This window comes from Lutra lutra, chromosome 1 (genome assembly GCF_902655055.1).
Source record: "Lutra lutra chromosome 1, mLutLut1.2, whole genome shotgun sequence".
Lineage (NCBI taxonomy): Eukaryota > Metazoa > Chordata > Mammalia > Carnivora > Mustelidae > Lutra > Lutra lutra.
In genome coordinates this window covers 70,064,239-70,080,535 of record NC_062278.1, presented here as the reverse complement: position 1 = coordinate 70,080,535, position 16,297 = coordinate 70,064,239, and the positions used below count along the sequence as shown (strand labels likewise).

Here is a 16,297-nt window from a genome sequence, read left to right as displayed (position 1 = left end):
AATTTGGAAGTCCCAGGTTAAAAGAGCAAAATCACAAAAACCAAGAAATTGGTGGAGATTTCAGGGCTATTTGTTACTGCATGATAGCCTACCCTAACTCATACAGAAAGTATGACCAGAAAGAAACTTTGTATCAGTCTGTGATCAACCCACTTGGGCCATTTACAAGGATTAGCTGAATCAAGCAGGGAAATTTTCCAAACCTTCCTCAGACCTTCTGTGTTACTTTATTATTTCATTTCACATGCATTCACAAGTTATTACCACTCTTTTTCAAAGATAAGTACTTAAGATCAAATCCTCCATGCTACTCACTTATTAATAAATTCAAGATCTTACCGAGACATACCATGAGCAATGCACACAAAGCAACGTAACCACTGACAGACCTTAGCTGAATATGTTGTTCTACTACATGGCTGCTTTCCTGTTTTAGGACCCTCAGGCTTCATTTCAGGAGACACATGTGGCAGTGGAGTCAGTAGGCCAGACAAGATGTCATAGTGACGTGGGCAAAGCTGGCTCTCCTTCGTTAGCAGTCCACAAGTATGCTGTTAATTCGACAGGCTGATTTCAGTGGGGCCTTGAACTGACACAGATGCTATCTCCTCCAGCTGGCAGTAAAAATATCCAGTATGATAAGGACTCAAGCCTATGCCCTACAAAACATTACTGATTTAAAACCTTTGGGAACTCTGGAGCCTGGCCTGGACAACAGTAAGGTATAAACTTCCACAGCCCCGGATGCAAATCTCAGCTCAACTACTGAGAGCTGCCTGAGTCAGGCCACAAGACACAGCACAGTATCCCTAATCCCCAGTTCCCTGCCCCCTTCACAAGGCATCTGTCAGGCTTACAGGAATTGATGATGGTCAAAATACTGACTACATGTTGTACCTCGGTGCCTCAGAACCATAGGATTCTTTTTTTTTTTTTTTCATTTATTTATTTGTCAGAGAGAGAAAGAGAGAGTAAGCACAAGCAGGGGGAGCAGCAGGTAGACGGAGAATGTCGGACTCGATCCCAGGACCCCTGGGATCATGACTTGAGCTAAAGGCAGAGAGTTAACTGCGCCACCCAGGCATCCTAGAACCATGGGATTCTTAAAGTCAATCTACATTTCTATTAACTTTATGTTTTATTACAAGCAAAACATCATTCTTGGGTACATTTAAAGCAGTGAAAATGTGTCTGGGGTTTTACCCTTAGACTAGATGCTCCTTAATGACAGTCACAATAATCAATTCTCCTACTTTATCTGATCGTCTTCCATTGTGATCAAGTCCTTGCTAGAAAAAATATACCTTGAGTTACAGGTCTATTCATTCTCCAGAAGAAACTGAATTTTTTTTAATCCCTAGGAATTTCCTATTAACCATATTTTTGCTGACTTCCAGTTCTGATCGTGTATTTCTATACTCCAAGTAAACTGCACTCATGTAATATTTTTTATACTAAAAACCAATGTCAATGCAGCCTAATCACAAAAAAAGAAACATCAGACAAATTCCAACAGAGGGGCATCCTACAGTGTACCTGACTACTACTCACAACTCTGAAGGTTATCAAAAAATAAGGAAAGGCAGGAAAACTATCAGAGCCAGGAGAAGCCTAAGAAATGTCAGCTAAATGTAATGTGTGACATCTTGATGGGATTCTGCAGCAAAAACAGGACTTCTCGTAAAAACTAAGGAAATATGAATAAATTACAGCTAATCATAGTGTAACAATATTGGCTTATGAATTATAGCAAATGTACCACACTAAGGTAAGATGTTAATAGGTAAACTATTAGTGTGTGTCAGTGTAGGGGCACATGGGAACTCTCCATACTACCTATTTAATTTCTCTGCAAATCTAAAACCATACTAAAAAATAGAGCTTATTAATAAAAAAATGTTAACCACAATGAGATGCCACTTTCACACAAAAATGGCGAATATGACCAAAAAGATAAATGGCAACCGCTGGTGAGGATGTGGAGGAACTAGAACCTTCATACATTGCTAGTGGGAATGCAAAAATGCTGCAGTCACCAAATAATAAAATAAAGTAGTACAGTCGTATTGGAAAATAGTCTGGCCCTTTCTCAAAATGTTAAACAAGTTACCATGTGACCCAGCAATTCCACTTCTAGGTATATGCCTGAGAAATGAAAACACATGCCCCCCAAAAAACTTGTTCACAGCAGCAGCAAAATTCATAATAGCCAAAAAGTGGTAACAACTCAAATACCCATCAACTGAGCAACAAATAAGATGTGGCAGGATCCACATAGTGGACTATTATTCAGCCATAAAGGATGTAATTTTAATACTCGAACATGGGTGAACCTCAGAAACATTATGCTAAGTGAAATAAGCCAGACATAAAAAGCCACATATTGTATGATTCCATTTATATGAAATTTCAAGAACATGTAACACAAAGTAGAATTGTCATTGCCTACGCAGGGGGTGGGTAGGAAATGAGGAATGTTAATGGATACAGGATGATAAAAATATTCTAAAATGGACTTACAGGGACGCCCGGGTGGCTCAGTGGGTTAAAGCCACTGCCTTCAGCTCAGGTCATGATCCCAGGGTCCTGGGATCAAGCCCCGTGTCAGGCTCTCTGCTCAGCAGGGAGCCTGCTTCCTCCTCTCTCTCTCTCTCTCTGCCTACTAGTGATCTCTGTCAAATAAATAAAATCTTTAAAAATATAAATAAAATGAATTATACCTCAATAAAACTGTTATTAAAAAAAAAACTCATCATGTACACCAAGATTGCTGACAGAACACTGTTTAATCCTATTCAAGACAAAGATTTTGACAACGTCTGGTTAATATGAAACCATGAAACCATTAATTTCCCTGATATGTCTTGCTGCTTGATTTTGTAATACCCTGATTATAATGCCTAAGGGCATAACATAATGGAAAGAACATGCACACACACGAGTGAGCCTTTTTAGATTAAGTAAGCAACAATATAAGGCTTCCTAAAATGTGCCTGAGATGTGAAATAGGATGCAAGGAATATTTCCATGATATATAATAAATTAACTTACAAAAATGAGCGTCACAGTGCACTGTTTTAGTACACTTCCTCAAAATGGAGTGATTTCCTCTGAATTACTAGAAAATAACAATGCTTTCAGTTCTCCCATTATTTATTGTCCTAATCCTATGAGAAATTTAATACTAACCTTGCAGAAAACTTCAATTAGCACTTAGTCTCCCATAGCACAATACATATCACGTAGGTAGAATATAACTCAGTAAAAATTTAGCAAGGTGAATTTTTTTATTCTACACATTCCAGATGTATACTAAGAAATACAATAATTTTAAAAATGAAACTACTTCATTCAAGTTGAAAAAGATGAATTTTTGCCCATATTAATCCAGCCTAATTTCATGAAGCAAGAACTGAATTACAGTTGACCCTTGAACAACACAGATTTGAATTGCGTGGGTCGTTATATGCAGATTTTTTTCAATACAATACTGTCAATGTATTTTCTCTTCTTTATAATTTTCTTAATAACATTTTCTCTTCTCTAGCTTATTTTCCTGTAAGAGTACAGTGTTATAATACATGTAACCTCTACAATATGTGTTCATTGACTATTCATGTTATCAGTAAGGCTTTTATGTCATTGGTAAGGTTTCTGGTCAACACTAGGCTATCAGTAGTAAAGTTTTTGGGGATTCAGAAGTTATATGTGTATTTTACACTGCAAGGGTGAATGGGGGGGAGGAGGTAAGCACCCCTAACCTCCACAATGTTCAATACAGCACAACTGTACTGCTAACGTTAGACAAACCGTGAAACCTAAGGTAGAATACAATTACTTTTGGTTCTTGCTTCATTTAACTGCAGGGAAAAAGGTATCTAAGCCTCTAACAGATCAGTGTATTAATATAAATTACTCTGAGCATCTCTATAAGCCACTCTCCTACTCGTAATCGGATTCTTCTTAAGACAATATAAAACACTTCGAGAGGAATATAACCTCAATTTATTTTTTTAATTTAAATTCAATTAAGTAACATATAATGTATTATTTGTTTCAGAGGTACAGGTCTGTGATTCATCTGTCTTATATAATATCCAGTGCTCATTACAACACATAACCTCAATTTATATGTGTCAGTTTACTTCAGAGGTGCAATCAGTTTTACATACATTATCCACATGTAAAACTATTAAATATTATTTAAGTCATTTCTAGAATTAGTTTAGAATGCATGTGAATCTACAAAGATCCTTAGACTTTGAACTCAAGCTGTGCTGTTGTGTCTCCTGGGTAAGGCTGGGTTATCTCTTAAGATTTACAGCCAGTAAAACAGACGGAGGCTTAGCGGTCTAAAAAAAATAAGGCACCAGGGGGCGCATGGCCTGCTCAGTCAGTAGAGCATGTGACTCTAGATTCTGGTGTTGTGAGTTTGAGCCCCGCATTGGGTGCAGAACTAGTAAGTAAGTAAGTAAGTAAAATAAGGCACCATGGCTCTTACGTCTCTACAAGTAAGTAGAAGGTAGAAAATATTAGGTATATGACAGGTGGGGGTGGGTATAGATGCATCCATTCATTAACTCCTTTTTATATATTCATTCAACAACTTATCAATTTCCAACTATGCATCAGACAATGGGGATACAAAGTTAGAAAGATACAATCTTGCCCTCAAGAAGCTCTCAGGAGGGGGTAATGCCAAGGAGGAGGTATGGAGCAGGGGAGAAGCAGCAGCAGCTCATACTCTACATGGCCATCCACATCTGTAGCCCCAAGAATTTCGAATAAATCTTAGTGTTATTAAATTTTATTTTTTTTAAGTTACCCTTTAAAATAGTTTTTATTTATTTATTCCTTTACTCTCTATACCACAACATGGGGCTCAAACTCAAGATTCAGAGATTAAGTGTCCCATGCTCTTTAGACTGAGCCAGCCAGGCACCCCTGTTGGAAGATTTTAATCTAAAATGTGTATGGTACCTTTTAATTTAACTATTTTATTTTACTTAATCCACAACAAAAAAGAAAAACCACAACAAAATACAAACCACCACCACCTAGGTTCAGATAGGCTGCATGCCTTTCCCACCCACTGAACCTCTTAGCTGTGGATTGTGGGCAAAGAGTCAGTCAGCTCTGTCCCACTCACTCAGGACACTGCCTCTTTTATCAGTCAGCTATCAAATGGTAGCACCAGGGTGGCAATTTCCACTTACAAGTCCACTGTTTTTTGCTTTTCTCCCCATATTAGTCCTCAGCACAGGATACTTTGTAGGGCATATACACAGAAGATTCTTAAAATCTCCAATGAGACAGAAATGTCTTTCTCATTTGTAGCCATCCACCAAAGAGCTGAACAAAAAAAAGAGCTGAACAAAGAGCTGAACTTGGCCTTAGTGCCCTTTAATCCCCAGCTCTTTTAAATCAGCACTAAACCAGGAGACCTTGCCCCATTTATAGCTGAAGCAATTCTGAGGAGACACCACATTGTCATTCATCTTTTCCTTTGGGATCTTTCAGCACTTGGGAGTCAGCCTGAAAGATCTGCTTAAGACACCATATTTAAATCCTTAGCCTTAACTTTTGAATTCCCTTGACTTCCCAGAACAGTCCAGAACAAGCAGTATAATTGCTCGACCAAGTAATGTATTTTTGTCTCATTTTTATCATTTGTCTCTGAGAAACTGAAATTAGTTGTTCTTTACATTTTACATATTTCTGAAAGACACAGAAGCCTTTAATGATAGATTGATTTTTGCAAATCCAAAAATTGACTGAAATACACATACTAAAATCAGAGCCAGGGAAAAGCATTTTTAGGTGTTTATCCAAGAGTATGAACTATGGATAAATGCACTGTAAGAAATAGGGTTCCTCCTTTTCTGATGTGTTTGGGGGTTAGGAAGGAACTGACAGGGTAAGCCAAGATAAGCCTGATTCAACATGGACTACAGAATAAAGCCCAAATTCCACAACCTCATATTCAAAATGCTCCACAACCTTCCCTGAATGCCTTTCCAGTCTCATCTCCCTGCACTTCCCCCAAAATGAACCAGAATATTCACCCTTAGCTGCACTTGCACTGCCCTGCCACACCTCCATTCTGCGGTTCAGTTGCCCCCTGTGTCTGGAACACGTCCTCCTCTTCCTCTCCCTAGTGACTGGTGAGCACCTGCCATCCTTCAATGCCTCCCTCCTTCAAATTCCCCTCCCTCCATTATTTGCTTTATGTAGATAAATGCTCCCTTATTTCAGATGGCTTACAAAATGCATAAAACATCAGAAGACAGTATTAATCATCAATCCCTTAACTCTGTCCTTGCTTGCCCTAATTGCTACAATGGAAAGTGAGCCTTCCTCCACCTCAGGCCCATCTCTCTTGGTTTCTATCATTCCTACAACATGTGGCACCAACTGCCCTGTGCTGGAGCTGTGAATTCATTCCTCTTAATCCTCCTATAAAACTATGCATCTTCAGAGGGCAGAGAAGGAACTTTCCGCCATTGTGTACATCCTACCTTTTAGCTCAGAGCTTACAAACTATTCCAAAAATATTTGAATACAGTTTAACATTACATCCAGATTACAAAAAAAAAAAAATCCAAGCATATACTCTGTCACTATACTAGTCATTCATACTTGGTTTGGGGTCAACTCCTAACTTCCTCTAGCTGATGTTGGCTGTTCAGCTTTCCATGGGTGGAATGGCCATACTGGCTAAACAGCAGTTATTCATTTAAATGTATTAATATAAGAAAAGGACTGATTTCTTGGGAGAACAAGGGGGTTGGGGTATAGAACTGATAAGGAACTTCCAGGGAACAGCAACCACTTAAAGGAGACTAATTAAAAAACAAAAACAATGGGGCGCCTGGCTGGCTTAGTTGGTAGAGCATGTAAATCTTGATCATGAGGTCATTAGTTCAAGCCCTACGCTGGGTGTAGAGATTACTTAGAAAATAAGCTTAAATAACAACAACAAAACCTGAAACATCAATTTTGTGAAGGTAGTACAGTTTCAAAAGAAAACCATTTCTTTCTAGCTCATCTATCACACATTGCCTTTATTCTAGTCCACTGTTTCTCAACGTGTGGTTACCAGATCAGCAGTCTTGGCCTCACCTGGAACTTACTAAAATGAAACTCTTCAGCCCCATACCAGACTTAAAGAAGGAGAAACTCTGGAGTTGGGACCTAGCAATCTGTTTTTCACTAAGCTCTCGAGGTGATTCTTAGGCATGCTCATTATTTCAGAACACATTAAAGTACCTGCAGCTTCCTGAATAGGCCAGCTCTTTCTAGTCTCCATGTTTTCTCTCCTACTGAAACTTCTCTAAGGAATGCTTTTTCCTCCATCTATTCTCTGTAGATTGAACTTGTGTTTTCAAGGCTCAGCTCAAAAATCTTGACACCTTCCTCAACCCACTGATCAGAATTAATCGCTCTCGACCTGGGCTCCCCCAAAGCTTCATTCTGCCCTTTCTCCCGGCGATCACTCTTGTCCCAGGCTATCCATGTGTCTGCCTGCTCCATCTGACTGAGAACGCATGAATGTAGGGACATGTCTCACTCACAGCCTTGCCCCCAATTCACCTCCTTTTATTCAGCTGCAGCCCTTGGATTTTTTCAGAGGAAAGAAAATTGTTCTTCTGCAGCAAGCCTCTGACTGACAATGGAAAGACTGTTGAGAGGCATCCAACCCCTCTCGCCCTAATGGAGATTAATAAATATCTTATCACGAGGGATCTGGGGGCACCTGGATGGCTCAGTGGGTTAAAGCCTCTGCCTTCAGCTCAGGTCATGATCCCAGGGTCCTGGGATCGAGCCCTGCATGGGGCTCTCTGCTAAGCAGGAAGCCTGCCTCCCCCTCTTTCTCTGACTGCCTCTCTGCCTACTTGTGATCTCTGTCAAATAAATAAATAAAATCTTTAATTTTTTTTTTTTTAAAGAGGGATCTGAAGTTTAGGGGGCAGTTGTTGAAGGCACCTCTGGCAACAGAGAAATCCCTTAAAAAGCTCCATAGTCAAGACTTAGCTACAAACATACTTAGGATCTTCTAAAAACCAAATATATATTTGAAATTATTCCCTCTGATCAGTCAAAGAATATGGATTGACTAAATGAGCACAGCTTTGGAGCTAGACTGAAGATCCAAGAGGACAGGGATCCTGTATCTGTCTTGGCTATGACAGTGGTCCCAAACTGTCCCTGACAGTTTGTCAAATACTGTGAAGATAAGATGTGTGTTCCATCCCTGTCCTTCCAACTAGGTAACCTCAGGCAGGCAAGTCATTCTCAAAGTCTTGGCTACTTATCAGTGAAAGGCAGCAAGGTCAGAAAATTATTATAACTATCAATAAATACCTTACTCCTTACCTTATAGTTTCCAAATTGCTTTCACATTCTCTGTCTTGTTTGATCATTAAGCACGCAGCTGCAGAAAAGGACTCCCTTCTCATGCTCAGACTTTGACCTCCCATCCATGCCCCTGATCATAGGCCAATGGATTTCAGATATCTAAATTTTAAGTTACCCAGCTCATGTTGATTGATCACTACTCAGTCAGAGATTCTCAAGTTACCTTTTTCCATTGATCTTGAGTTTAACTTGGGCTGTATGAGGATAAGAAAAGGGATAAAGCAGGGACGCCTGGGTGGCTCAGGGGGTTAAGCCTCTGCCTTCGGCTCAGGTCATGATCTCAGGGTCCTGGGATCGAGCCCCGCATCGGGCTCTCTGCTCTGCAGGGAGACTGCTTCCTCCTCTCTCTCTGCCTGCCTCTCTGCTTACTGTGATCTCTCTCTGCCAAATAAATAAATAAAATCTTTTTAAAAAAATAAAAAGAAAAAAAGAAAAGGGATAAAGCAAATAGCTATTATTGTTGTTTTTCCAAAATTAATTCACTTGCATGACAACTTTGCTAAAAAGCATCATTGAATTTATGTGAGCTGTGTATCACAGCTGGTACCGTGAACATAGTGCCAGCCGTTAACACTGACCTGATAACACTTAAACTCTGCCAGAACTGGGCCACTCTTGAAAACACCATCTGAACCAAATGAGTGAGTGTCCCAGTGAACCTAAAGCTGAGGAGAGAGGAAGGAAAAAGGAGACTTCATCAGGACAAAATGCTGAGAAAGCCTTTGGATGAAAGAATTTAGGAGTCTGAGAAATTTGGGTTTATTCCCAAAGGTTATAAATACTAACTTGATATTGAGCTAAAAGTTCAATTATGTACTAACTTGGTACTGTATTCCCACCAAATTATTGATAAATAGCAATTAAAACCTAAGCAGAGACCCACTTATCAAACCTCAAAATTCTATTTTGCATTGATTTTTATCTATAAACAGTAAGTACACTTTGAGTATATATCATCAAGGACAAAAAAAGGAAACCAAATATAGCTACAAAGAATGGCATTTAAGATGACAAAGTGAAATGAAACAAAAAGTTTCCTTGTGCCTTTGATCATTCACTCTAAGTGAGTTGGTTCTGAACCTGCTTTTCTTTTATTTCAACAATTTAATCTAGGTTCTGAGCACCAGCTATGGAAACAATGTGTGAATTCAGCCAGTACTTTCTATCTAATGCATTCAAACTGTTTGATCAACATCAGTTTTAGGTCACAGATTGTCATGCATCACTTTGGATTTTACAATTGTGATCTGTGGGATAGGTTTACTCTTTAATTCGTAGAGGGCAGAGGGCCCTACATGAGCGTTCATTGCAGGGAAGAAGGTTTAGGCAAGACAACCTTGGTCCAAGGCTTAATTACCATGACTGATCCTCTTCCACACATTTACCAATGTTTCAATTCCAAATTCAATCCAAATTCTATTTTGACAGCACTATTACAATCTCCTTTCTTGGTTCTCCAACAAATTGAAGGAGATTTCATCATTTCTTAAGTTAAAAAAAAATGCTTTATTTCCTAGATCTTTAAACAATTTGAGTTTTTCAATAATAAAATAAATAGGGTAAATGCCAACCATTCCCCCCAAAACCTTTTGCTTTTTATCACAAAGAAAGTCCCCCATAAACCTTTCACCTTACAAAGACATCCATCTACCTTACTATTGGAAAAGACAGTTTCTCATATCTCCTCGTGGTTGGCTTGGATTTTTTGAAGGAGGCATGTCTATGTGAAGTGAGTTATCACCCAAATATTCCCGTAGCTTTATAATTCTGAATTTCTTAAAAGTTTCTTATAAAGTCTAAGTCCCCTCACACTGGACTTTGTGAGCAAATAACCTGAAACTCTCCTTAAAAAATAAATACTCTCTGATAAGGAGCACCTGGGTGGCTCAGTCGGTTAAGCGTCTGACTCTTGGTTTCAGCTCAGGTCATGATCTCAGGTCCTGAGATGGAGGTCCACGTTGGACTCGATGCTCACAGAGTCTGCTTGTCCCTCTCCCTCCTCCTACAACTTGTGTATAGGTGCTCACACTCTAATAAGTAAAATCTTTAAAAAAGCTTTCTGATAAAACAAGTGTTTGAAACAAGAAACTCTATAGTCATCACTCTAACACACACCCTTTCTGTGCCCACAGTGTTACTAAAAGGCAACTTGCTTTTACAGAAGGCATGTTACATACTTCTCACCAAAAACAGCCAGTAAGTACTTTGAGACACAGGAACACGGAAAAGAAGACGATCAAAGCTGACACAGCCTCACGTCTCATGATCTTTTAGGTCAGCAAAATTTCCAGCAAACTTGTACAGCCATTTTATAACCTATAAACCTGCCGACAGTACAAAGGCCTCTTTCTCTCGGTCCCTGATTTTCATCATCATCAGAAGGAAACGTGGATTTGGATCTTTGTTCAGGGAAAGAGCTGGGTGGTAATGATGAGTTCTTGAATGTTGAGAAGAACTGAAATGGGCGGAGGCCAGAAGCCGGTGGCCTTTCCTTTCCTATCCAGTGCACATGCCCTGGGAAAGCACAGAACCAGGAAAAGGTGAAGCAGAAGCAAGCAATGGAAACAGGACTCAGCACAGTGAGGAGAAGAATGCTCTCAGCGGGATTCATGAGGGAGTAATTAGGTTCATCAAGGAGGTTGAAGGAAGGCACTTTCTCAAGGGCAACTCACTGGTCAAATCTGGGGACTGAAAGTCCTGACTCTAAATTATTTGTCTCTGACCTGGAGCCTTCCCTGAGGTCTCTATACCCACCTCCAACTGCAACAAGTCCACACTGACCTCAGAACTCACTTATCTTGAGGATCCCAGAAGAATGAGTTCAGGTCTGGATTCTCCCTGGGGGTTCTGACCAGGGTTCAAAGACCTGAGATCAGGATAAGGGTCAAGACCCACAGATATTCCAAGAGCTTCCAGCAGTAAATCCTGCCACCCCAGGGGAAAAAAATCATTACAAACATGATCACCCGAGAGTCCTTAAACTCATACACAAAGTGAATTTCACACACCCCCAACTCAGAGGTATCTTCTGGATCTCTACACCAATTCACCTTCATTACCACTGCTCTATCCCCTGAAAGAGGATAGGAGCAGAACAGAAATAGCTTTACGGTGCATCCAGAGAAAGAGTTGCTGATCGCCTTATAATGCCTTGAGGGTAAAAAAGGAAATAAAGACTAGGTGGAATAATTTTTAAAATAAAAACAAAAACTGGGAAGATTCACCACTGCTGCTTTGTTTTCAGGTTAAAGTCTGGCTCAGAATATTGAGTTTCACCACAGCTAAAATCTGTCATCATTCTAAGCATCTATTAGAGTTACCTCAGATAAAACTTTGCATTTTGTTAAGATATTTAATTAAGTTATTTGAGCTCTCCGTGCCTGAAGACAGGCAGGCCTGGGATCAAAACTTACCTCAACATTTGTCAATTGTATGACCTGAGAAATGTAACTTTATCTAAGTCTCAGTTTTTTCATCTGTAAAGCAGGAGTAAAGACTTAATGACATATCACTTATAAAGTGTTTAGAACAGTGTCTGGTGCATAGAAAATATTCTATAATACTAGTTACTAATATTACTATTATTATTTTGAGAAAGATTCAGAATACAGTCATTTTATAATAGTGGTAGGGTATATTATCCTAGAATGCAATCTTTGGGGCATTTTTTTAAGTGTATGAGATATTAACTTCAACATACTACCTGACTTTGCATTTGGTTGTCCAACCAATTTTGACTATATCACGAGTTAAAAAAAAAAAAAAAAAAGGTAATCCCTCTATACCTGGCCAACCCTTCCCCTCCCTCTGGCAAACCATCTCTCAACCTCTGTCTCTCCTCTCGACCACTCTCTCTCCTTCACTCCTTTACAAGAATAAGCATCACTACCAGTTGAAGCTGGTGGTCAACTACACTGTGAATGTTAGTGTAAAAATGCACTATCAACAGCTCCGTCAATGCTGTGCACAGCCCAATGAAAAGGTTGTGTTTTGATTTGCAAAATAGTATCTGCAATATCTGTTTCAAGTAAACAAATATCTCAAACCACCTCTTGACCTTATTTTGGGTTCAGAAACACTGTCTTCTGTCTTATTTTTCCAAGTAGAGAGTCTGATCACAATTCTCTCTCAACCTTACCCCCACAGCCATTGCTCTTCACCTTCTGGTAGTGTAAAATATATCTCCCAAATACACTTGCAGTCCAAGGACTTTGGGCCCCTATTTTATGTCTTCTGTTCCAGAGAAGGTAGGCTACTACGTCCTTTCCAGACTCCTCCTCAACTCCATCGTGCAGACTCCCAGGACTGCAGCCTCACCCTCCTCACTCTATACTCAATCTGGAAATGACCAGTCATCCCCTGGGTCTCATCGCTTCCAATAACACAGACATCCTCCCATTGGCCACCAAGTTCCCCCATTTAGATTGGCCTCTGAGGGTTTTCAATCCACAGAACATCTCTAACTGGAGTGCCCTGTTGCCAATTCAAATTAATCTTGAGGCAAATAACCTCAAAAAGTTAGAGATAATGAAATGAGCTAGTAGTGAAGAGATGGTATAGCCAGAGCCTCTGTTCACACTAACTAGCTTAGTTAAGCATAACTCACTTTCTCTTCTTATAATGAAGAGATGGTCTGAATAAAGCACTACCTGATAGCTCTAAGATCCTAAATGCCCACCTTCCCCATGCAAAAAAAACAAAACAAAACAAAAAAAACACTTATTTATTCATGCAACAACTATTGAGCATCTAATGCTACAGAACTACATGCCTAGCATTGTGAGGGATTAAAGATCATCCCCCCAAAAGCTTGTCATCTAGAATACAACAACTGTAAGAAACGTTAAAAGATAATGTCACAATCAGAAGTACTTATAAGGTAAAAACATTATAAGTCCATTACAACACACCAAGCCTGAAACTGATTTTCTTTTTTTTTTCTTTTTTTTTTTTTTAATTTATTTATTTGACAGAGAGATCACAAGTAGGCAGAGAGACAGGCAGAGAGAGAGGAGGAAGCAGGCTCCCCGCTGAGCAGGGAGCCCAATGTGGGGCTCGATCCCAGGACCCCGGGATCATGACCTGAGCCAAGGGCAGAGGCTTTAACCCACTGAGCCACCCAGGCGCCCCTGAAACTGATTTTCAATATGTCTTTTCTTCTCTGCATCTAGTCTTTACCAAAAGCTTTTTACTTTTCCTTTACATCATTTCTTAAATCTGTGCTTTCCACTAAGCTCTTAAGGGTCACATGCTTAAATGCAGGCTTGGGCAACTCTCCGCTCTGTTACGATTTTACCCCTTCACCAGCACTCCCCAAACGGATCCATGAGCTCTCATCAAAATATGAGAATCACCCCATTAGGCTGGTTTGACTTGGCCACTCTCTTGATATTCCTCTAAGGTGGCCTCCCCCGTATTACACAATATCCACCTCAAATCCCTGTACAAGGGGAGCCTGGGTGGCTCAGTTGGTTAAGCTTCCGACTCTTGGTTTCAGCTCAGGTCATGATCTCAGGGTTATGAGATCCAGCCCTGCATCACGCTCTGCGCTCAGTGCGGAGTCGGCTTCAGATCATCTCCCTCACCCCACTCTCTATCTCAAAATAAGTAAAAAAAAAAATCTTTTTAAAAAATCCCTTTACAAAATGAGCCATATTTCACCTCCCACAAACAGTGGCTGAGAACATACTTAGTGCTTGGTGCTGGATGGGATGTCTAAGTCATAGGTTTTAAGTTCTAAGAGCTTACAAACTGATCAGGAAGTTAACACGTGCTAAAATATAATAATCAGGGATACTAAAGATGACGCAGACACCAGCAGCACAGATAACAGTAATACATGCTATGTGTTTGGGTTTGGAAGAGGGAGAGCTACTTTCTGGCTGCACTAATCAAGGAAGTTTTCAAGAAGAGATCACACCTGAGTTACACCTCGCAGTGTGGGCCGGACTTCAGGGAAGGAGGCAAAAAGGCATTCTAAGCCAAAGGCCAATGTGACTAAGGCAAGAAAGGAGGGAGGTTTCAAAATCAGCAAATTTGTAGGTGGGGCTTGAGTGAGAGGGCACTTTTTGAAAGGTTTTTATAGGGTACAATCAAGCTTAGTAATAGGAATGACTAATTTTCAGATTAAACCGGACAGTAAAAGAAGGTAGAAGAAAGAAGTAACGTTTAAAAATCTACCCAAACTGTTAAGAGTATTATCAGGGGGATGGTAAAAAGAGCCCTAAAATCAGAAAACCTGGGCCCTAGGCCCAGCTTTGCCAAGGAGGGGCTCCAGCAGCCACAGCAAGTCATTTAACCTCATTGGTCTCGGTTTTCTCATTTGTAAACTGAAGCAGCTGAACTGGCTGACCTCGAAGGTCTCTAACAGTCCAAAACTAAACCAACTGTATATTATTTCTGCCATTAAAACATTCATCATGGGAAGGGGAGAGGCTGGAGGGAAATGCAGATTTCTGTATTCCTTTTTCATATAGGTTTCTCTTCCTGAACTAAAAATTTCTTTTTCCTAAACTCATTAATTCTATATACATATATGTCTCCCACATCATAAATTTAACACTTTACCTAAATAATGTTCAGTGTGTGCCCCCCTGATCTAAAATTTTATGACTCACAAGTTATCCAAGAAATTTGTGCAACGCAGCTGTAGCCTCCCACAAGTGTATCCAATACTGCAGCCCCAGGGTAAAATATCTGGGTATGAGCCGTAAAATGTGACAAGGTAAATAAAGGACAGAAAAGTGAGAACTCTTGTTGCTCATCTAAAATACCGCTTTCTTTTAATAGCACCAAATTAAACCTGAAATAACCGTAATGTAGAAAAGTAAGGGGCAGGGGTGGGGAATCTTACATTCTAAAAAAGTTTCTACTTTAAAATGCTGCTGAAACGAGTAAAGTGTTTGGCACTGAAATTCGCTGAAAGCTGACATTTTTTACGCCGCATCCAGAGGCCTCCTGCTCCAGGAAGGCAGCAAAACCAGAAACCACGAAAGCGATTTCACTTCACCCCAATTGATCCTATGCACCAAAAGACCAAAAACAAATAAAATCACCCAACAGAATTCGAGTGAAACAGGCTGGATCAGAAAGCCTCGGCAGCAGCCACCCAAAGTTTAAAAGCGACAGGGGGAAATAGAAAAGTTAACAAAATGCCTAACTTCAAGCAGAGAATCATAATTCAGTTCACAGGCTTACTGTGTAAGCAGCATAAATGCATGATTTAACACTTGCCCGCACTCCATGCTGCTGGGACTAGGCAGGTGCGCACTCAGAGGTCTGAGGACGCCGCACTGCACAGCCGGGCGCGGGGAGCCGCCTCTCGAAAGAGGGAAATCGGAGAGACTCCCCTCGAGCCGCTGTGCGCCAGCGAAGAAGTAAACCTTTGTTTCTACCTACCGTTCCAGCCTTCCTCTCAAACCCCACCGCCGCGACGCGCACCTGCCGCAGCCGTCGAGCCCGCAGCTCCCGTTCGGGTCCCGCGCACTCCCAGCTCCACTCTGCGGATACCTCTCCGCGGCCGCCGAGCTGCTGCGCTCGCGCCACTACGCATGCCCGGCCGGCACCCAGGCCAGCAAACTCCGAATCCATTTGCCAGGTTTTAGCTGCGGCTCCTAGGGGAGAGGACCCAAGCCCCGAAGCCTGAGTTCCGCCCTAGAGTGGAAGACAAGTTGCAGATGCTGGGAGAGGTGGATGGGCGCTGCGGCAACGTTATCCCTATTACCCTCAGTTACTCAGTACGTACTCCACCAAACCTAAAGCTAACCATCTACATAATTGGAATGAGCTTAGTTGAGTGGTCCTAAAACTTGAGCATGGATCAGAATGACCTGGAGGGCTTGTTAAAACACAGATCCCGCAACAATTGTTTCAGATTCAG

General features: G+C 40.7%; 1 protein-coding gene across 4 annotated transcripts in view; it reads right to left on the bottom strand.

Annotated features, from left to right (window-relative positions):
- The window catches only part of PLS1 (plastin 1), a 115,378-nt gene extending 99,431 nt beyond the window's left edge, over positions 1 to 15,947 (bottom strand). Inside the window, exon 1 of one of the 4 annotated variants that reach the window (XM_047726918.1) lies at positions 15,817 to 15,947. The gene's annotated coding sequence lies outside the window, so the exon portion shown is untranslated. The remainder of the gene's footprint in view (positions 1 to 15,816) is intronic. The other 3 variants (XM_047726968.1, XM_047726936.1, XM_047726952.1) reach the window with 3 other exon arrangements.
- Between the last annotated feature and the right edge of the window lie 350 nt (positions 15,948 to 16,297).